Raw genomic sequence first — 8110 nt, forward strand, 5'->3', positions numbered from 1 at the left:
AGCAAGAACACTGGAGTGGGTTGCCATTTCCTTCTGCAATGCATTAAAGTGAAAAGTGAAGTCGCTCAGTCGTGTCCGACTCTTAGCGACCCCATGGACTCCTCCGTTCACGTGATTTTCCAGGCAAGAGTACTGGAGTGGGGTGCCATTGCCTTCTCCAGCTACTGGAGATTAGTGGAGAAATAAATCCAGAAAGAATGAAGGGATGGAGCCAAAGCAAAAACAACACCCAGTTGTGGATGTGACTGGTGATAGAAGCAAAGTCTGATGTTGTAAAGAGCAATATTGCATAGGAACCTGGAATGTTAGGGCCATAAATCAAGGCAAATTGGAACTGGTCAAACAGGAGATGGCAAGAGTGAACATCAACATTTTAGGAAGCAGCAAACTAAAATGGACTGGAATGGGTGAATTTAACTCAGAGGACCATTATATCTACTACTGTGGGCAGGAACCCCTTAGAAGAAATGAAGCAGCCATCAACAAAATAGTCCAAAATGCAATCTCAAAAATTACAGAACGATCTCTGTTCATTCCCAAGGCAATCCATTCAATATCACAGTAATCCAAGTCTATGCTCCGACCAGTAATGCTGAAGAAGCTGAAGCTGAATGGTTTTATGAAAACCTACAAGACCTTTTAGAACTAATGCCCAAAGAAGATGTCCTTTTCATTATAGGGGACTGGAATGCAAAAGTAGGAAGTCAAGAGATACCTGGAGTAACAGGCAAATTTGACCTTGGAGTACAAAATGAAGCAGGGCAAAGGCTAACAGAGTTTTGCCAAGAGAATGCACTGGTCATAGCAAACACTCTCTTCCAACAACACAAAAGAAGACTCTACACATGGACATCACCAAATGGTCAATACCGAAATCAGATTGATTGTATTCTTTGCAGCCAAAGATGGAGAAGCTCTATAGAGCCAGCAAAAAGAGACCAGAAGCTGACTGTGGCTCAGATCATGAACTCCTTATCGCCAAATTCAGACTTAAATTGAAGAAAGTAGGGAAAACCACTAGACCATTCAGGTATGATCTAAGCCAAATCCCTTATGATTATACAGTGAAAGCGAGAAATAGATTCAAGGGATTAGACCTAATAGATGCCTGAAGAACTATGGATGGAGGTGTGTGACATTGTACAGGAGGCAGCAATCAAGACCATCCCCAAGAAAAAGAAATGCAAAAAAGACAAAATGGTTGTCTGAGGAGGGCTTACAAATAGCTTTGAAAAGAAGAGAAGTGAAAGGCAAAGGAGAAAAGGAAAGATATACCCATTTGAATTCAGAGTTCCAAAAATAGCAAGGAGAGATAAGAAAGTCTTCCTCAGCAATCAGTGCAAAGAAATAGAGGAAAAGAATAGAATGGGAAAGACTAGAGAGCTCTTCAAGAAAATTAGAGATACCAAGGGAAATTTTCATGCAAAGATGGGTACAATAAAGGACCGAAATGGTATGGACCTAAAGAAGCAGAAGATATTAAGAAGAGGTGGCAAGAGTACACAGAAGAATTGTACAAAAAAGATCTTCATGATCCAGATATTCATGATGGTGTCATCACTCAACTAGAATCAGACATCCTGAAATGTGAAGTCAAGTGGGCCTTAGGAAGCATCACTATGAACAAAGCTAGTGGAGGTGATGGAATTCCAGTTGAGCTATTTCAAATCCTGAAAGATGATGCTGTGAAAGTGCTGCACTCAATATGCCAGCAAGTTTGGAAAACTCAGCAGTGGCCACAGGACTGGAAAAGGTCAGTTTTCATTCCAATCCCAAAGAAAGGCAATGCCAAAGAATGCTCAAACTACCGCACAATTGCACTCATCTCACAGGCTAGTAAAGTAATGCTCAAAATTCTCCAAGCCAGGCTTCAGCAATACATGAACCGTGAACTTCCTGATGTTCAAACTGGGTTTAGAAAAGGCAGAGGAACTAGAGATCAAATTGCCAACATCTGTTGGATCATCGAAAAAGGAAGAGAGTTCCAGAAAAACATCTACTTCTGCTTTATTGATTATGCCAAAGGTTTTGACTGTGTGAATCACAACAAACTGTGGAAAATTCTTCAAGAGATGGGAAGACCAGAGCACCTGACCTGCCTCCTGAGAAATCTGTATGCAGGTCAGGAAGCAACAGTTAGAAGTGGACATGGAACAACAGGCTGGTACCAAACTGGGAGAGGAGTACATCAAGGCTGTATATTGTCACTCTGTTTATTGAACTTATATGCAGAGTACATCATGAGAAATGCTGGGCTGGAAGAAGCACAAGCTGGAATCAAGATTGCCAGAAGAAATATCAATAATTTCAGATATTCAAATGACACCACCCTTATGGCAGAAAGTGGAGAAGAACTAAAGAGCCTCTTGATGAAAATGAAACAGGAGAGTGAAAATGTTGGCTTAAAAGTCAATATTCAGAAAACTAAGATTGTGGCATCTGGTCCTATCACTTCATGGCAAATAGATGGGGAAACAGTGTCAGACTTTATTTTTGGGGGCTCCAAAATCACTGCAGATGGTAACTGCAGCCATGAAATTAAAAGACGTTTGCTCCTTGGAAGAAAAGTTATGACCAACCTAGACTGCTTTTTAAAAAGCAGAAACATTACTTTGCCAACAAAGGTTCATCTAGTCAAAGCTATGGCTTTTCCAGTAGTCATGATGGATGTGAGAGTTGGGCTATAAATAAAGCTGAACACCAAAGAATTGATGCTTTAGAACTGTGGTTTTGGAGAAGACTCTTGAGAGTCCCTTGGACTGCAAGGAGATCCAAACTGTCCATCCTAAAGAAGATTAGTCCTGAATATCTTTTGGAAGGTCTGATGTTGAAGCTGAAACTCCAATATTTTGGCCACCTGATGCAAAGAGCTGACTCATTTGAAAAGACCCTGATGATGGGAAAGATTGAAAGTAGAAGGAGAAGGGGACAACAGAGGATGAGATGGTTGAATGGCACACTGACTCAATGCGCATGAGTTTGAGTAAACTCCGGGAGTTGGTGATGGACAGAGAGGCCTGGCGTGCTTCAGTCCATTGGGTCACAAAGAGTAGAACACATCGGAGTGACTACACTGAACTGAAACTATGTGTGAGACCAAGGCTTTGAAGCGAGGGAATAAATAGAAAAATGTGATTTTAAATACTGAATAAGAACTTGATAGGATCTTATCCTTTTTAGTATTAACAGACTGAATAAAAAAGAACTTGATAGGATCTTATCCTTTTTAGTATTAACAGACTGAATAAAAAATAAAGTTTTTATTTTTCCTCCTTTACCGCATAAGAAGGGAATACGTGTGCTAGCAAGGATGTTGTCTTCTTTATCCCATGATTTCCTCATGCCTGTGGGTTCTCAGGCAACTAAAATTAGCTCAACTGTGAAAGGAAAGTGAAAAGCTTTATGACTAGCATTGTAGATTACATGTATATGTTTCACTACCTGCCAATAGTGTGATTGTTTTTGTGGTGCCGTGTTGTGCTGTGCTGTGTTGCTTCAGTCGTGTCAACTCTGTGACCCTATGGACTGCATCCCGCCAGGGTCCTCTGTCCATAGGATTCTCCAGGCAAGAAGACTGGAGTGGGTTGCCGTTTCCTCCTCTAGGGGATCTTCCCAACCCTGGGATCGAACCCACATCTCTATGTCTCCGACAATGGCAGGCCAGTTCTTCACCACTAGCAGCACCTGGGAAGCCTATTAATGTGATAAAACAGTCACTTTATCAGGTCATGTTATTAGACTGAGCCAGTGGTTTTCCAAGCATGATTGATTCCAGGGGTCCTGAGACTCTAGTGAATTTATTCTAAGGCTTTGTATTAAGTATAATGAAAACTTCCCTTTTGTCTACTTTATATATTGTATTTCTGAGAAAATTCCATTGGGAAAAGTTTGAAAGCCTCTGGAATATAGAACATTCATGGTACCTTCCAGAACTAAGCACCATGGTGTACAGAATATTCTTCTACCATAACTTTAAAGGTATAATTGTCTTTTTTCCAGCACCCAAATGTTGACCTTACCTCTTCGACCTTTTCTTGAGCTTGTACTAGTTAAAGTCCCAGAGTTCACTTAAATACCTGCCAGACAATTCTCTTTTTCCAATATATTATTATATACTTGGTCTCATGTAACCTCTTTACTATTTGATCTATATCAGCGATATCTACTTTTGTCCACAAATGACTACACAGAAGTTTTCAGAAGGCACTGATTAGATATGAAATGCTATAGACGGGAAGGGTGGGTTTCATGGAATCTATCATACTCAGTGCCTGGATTACTCATAATTTTATCTTAATCCTTTGTACCTCTCGCTTAAGCACCATACTCTTAAAATTCCAATTAGAATATCTCCTGATTCAGTCTGATAGAAAATAAGTTCAGCTTCATAAAATGCCCTCCTGAGAATTCTTAGAAGTGACTCCTAATGGGAAAGTCTCCTCCCCAAACTTTCTGAAACCATAGAAATATCATGTACATATATTCTTTAACTTAAGATTACATTCTAATGAGCTTATATGTTGAAAATTTAAGTAAAAAATGCATTTAGTACACCTAACCTACCAAAAATCATACCTTAGCCTAGTATATTTCAAACATGCTCAGAAAACTTATAGTAGCCTACAGTTGGGCAAAATCATCTAATATAAAACTTACTTTTAAATAGTGTTGAATAGGTCAAGTAATTTACAGAATACTGTATTGCAGGTGAGAAACAAGAATGGTTGTTTGTGTGCAGAATGGTCGTAGGTGTATCAGCTGTTTATCTTCATGATCCTATGGTTGACTGTGAGCTTAGGCTCATGGCTGCTGTCTAGCATCATGAGAGAATATCCTACCACACATAGTGAATCCAGGGAAAGATCAAAATTCAAAATTAGAAATAACGTTTGTACTGAATGCATATGGCTTTTGCATCACCAGAAAGTAAAAAAAAAAGTCCAACAGTTGTAAGTTGGGGACTATCTGTATATAATTGTTTTCAATAGTCTCTTCACTCATTTGTGCCTCACATTCCTGTCTTTGGTTCAGTAGTATGAAGATCATTATTTATAGAGCCCTTACTGTTTGTCAGATAATATGCAAAATGCTATACAAAACGACCTCATTTATTCCTCACAACAATCTTGTGACAGTTGTATTATTATCTCAATTGTATTAATGAATTTCCAGGGCTTGATAAAAAATAAATTTCTTGCTCAAGATCACATAGCTAGAATATAATAGGACTAGGTTATGAAGCTGAGGCTTTTTCCTCTTAATGAGAAAATCTTTACCAAATACTTAGGGATCTTTCCTGTTGAGAATAGGTAAGGCACTAAATAGGATTGCTTATCTTTATCTATGCAAACACAAGAAGATAAAGAACCTAGATAAGGACATTTTTTTTTTCAACCCTTATGAAGGAAATGGTAACCCAAGTGGTCAGTGGTGTGTTTACCTCACTCTGGCCCTATAGTGAGATATGAAGGGGCACACCAATTAGGATCCAACACAGCAACAGAAAAGCAAGGAGGGCCACCCAGCAATAAGAAGTGTTACATCTTTCTCTGTGTCTTTTTCCAAAATAAAAGGAGGGCAGGCGCTATAAATGAAGGCACTGGAAACTTTGATTATATCTAATCTGAGGAAACTTGCAAAGAGGAGAGAAGACCAAGGATATAAAAAAATGAGCAAGAGCTGGAGACAAAGCTGTCTCCAAGCAAACATCGACCCCATGCCACCTCTGTCGCCTGTGGTCTCCATCCCCTTCATGAGGAAATTCCCTGGACCATGAAAGAGATGGATGCTACTTTCCCAGTGTTTATTCCTCACCTGATCTGGACTACAACCTTTATTCTAGAAGCTCACAGCCTTTTTCTCAGCTACACTATTGTTTGCATTGAGCCTGGCGAATTCACCTTCTGCTGAATTTCAGAAACATCCCAAAGGCTCTGTTAATGGGGAGGGGATATCCTACAAAAAATATCCAAGAGTACCTTGGTGGTTTCCAACTTCACCCAAGGGCCTAGAGAAATGATACTAATGGGACTGCACTTTTCCTGCTTCACTAATACATATTTTTGGTAATATTTTAAGACAAAATGAAAAATTGAAGACAAAATACTGACAGAGCAGGGACCTATGGTCCTACCCCCCATGTCCTCTGTCTGCCTTTTGCCTGTATAAAAACTATAATAGAAGAATAAATTTAATCAGAGAAGTGAGGAATGCAGAAGCAAAGGAAAATAAACAAGACCAAATAATAGTTTAGTCATTAAGCAGAGTCAGAGATGTTTAATTTCCCTTCAAGGGCTATAGATAATATTCTGATCCATATCTTATAAGCTGTTTTTTAGATACTGAAAAAAGATGAAAATAAAATTTATTCTAGTTCTGTAAAAGTATACAATCCAGGAAAACAGAGACATATACATATGCATCTCTCTTTATATATATGTAACTTCAGTACCAAATTAACAGGTGCTACAGGTGGTGGTCATAGAAGTTCTCTTGACTGTTTTCAATTTCTCCTCATATTTCTCAAGTAGAAAGCTCTGGGAAGGGTGGTACCAAAGCCAGTCTCTGTTTATGGTGGAAAGTGAAAGTGAAAGTCGCTCAGTCATGTCCGACCCTTTGTGACTCTGTATAGTCCATGGAATTCTCCAGGCCAGAATGCTGGAGTGGGTAGTCATTCCCTCCTCCAGGGGATCTTCCCAGCCCAGGGATAGAACCCAGGTCTCCCGCATTGCAGGTGGATTCTCTACCAGCTGAGCCAGCAGGGAAACCCGGCGTAAGGTCCTTTTCTCCCTGTGTTGGTGATACTCCTCATGTCTTCTTTTCCTATATCAATAGACTGTCCCCTGGCCATTGGCACAAAATCAGTTAATGTAGAAGACAATTAAAGGGCTTCAAAAGGATCATATGAACCAGGATAGAAGGACTTAGAAAGTAGAACTCAAATAATAACTGGAAGAGTATCAGATTTGGTCTAATAAGGTCCCTAATTTAAATCCAAGAGTTGCACATCACTGGTATCTCTGGCCTTCTTATAAATGATGATAATAAACCCAAATGTGTGCATAGTCATTTGTGGTTTGCAAAGTTACTCTACACAAATCATCTTTTATTCTCAAAATAGACCTATGAGGTTGGAAAAGTATAAGGTAGATATTCTTGGCTCTTAAACCAGGTGCCAAAGAAGGATGTTCACAAATAACTTGGGATTGTAAATAGATTACTCTGAGACATATTCTAAATTCAGTGAACACTATATCAGATAAACAAACTTTACCAAATGTAATGTATTCTGGTCCAGCCAGACTTGATTGTAATCTGAAATAATGTGTTTATCCAGAATATAATTTATTAGTGTCAACTTATACAGGTTCCTGGAACAACAATACCATAGGCTGGGTGGCTTAAACACTATCTCTCCACAATCTGGAGGCTGAAAAGTCCGGGATCAAGGCATCAGCAGATTTGGTGTCTGGTGAGAGCCTGCTTCCTGGTCCATAAATGGCCATTTTTGACTGTGTCCCCTATGGTGGAAAAAACAAAGGAACTCTCTAGAATCTCTTTCATAATGACACTAAAAATAGGATTTCCCTGGTGGCTCAGACAGTAAAGAATCTGCCTGCAATGCAGGAGACCTGGGTTCAATTCCTGGGTCAGGAATCGACCTCCATGGGCAGAGGAGCCTGGAGGGCTACAATCCATGGGGTCACAAACAGTCAGACATGACTGAGCAACTGACGCACAACAGCTTTTCCCTTATGACCTAATCATCTACCTAAGGCCCCACTAACTGATACCATCACTTTAGGAGTTAGGATTTCAGCACATGAATTTTAGAAGGATACGAATGTTCAACCATGGCAGTGGGACTGTGTTCAGGATAGGTAGGAATTGTTCAGATCCAGAACCACAAAAAAAGATACATTATTAAGATAAATATTTACAGCTAAAATAAACCCAAGAGATAGACTCCAAGTATTATGGTTTCAAAGTCAAGTCTACACTCATGTAGAAAGGAATTAAAGGAAGCTGTAGCCAATTGATTCTAAGTATTACCAGCCCATTGGAAACTTACTTATACTGAGTGATGAATGCAACAGCTATTTAAAATAGT

This window comes from Bos mutus, chromosome 29 (assembly GCF_027580195.1).
Source record: "Bos mutus isolate GX-2022 chromosome 29, NWIPB_WYAK_1.1, whole genome shotgun sequence".
Lineage (NCBI taxonomy): Eukaryota > Metazoa > Chordata > Mammalia > Artiodactyla > Bovidae > Bos > Bos mutus.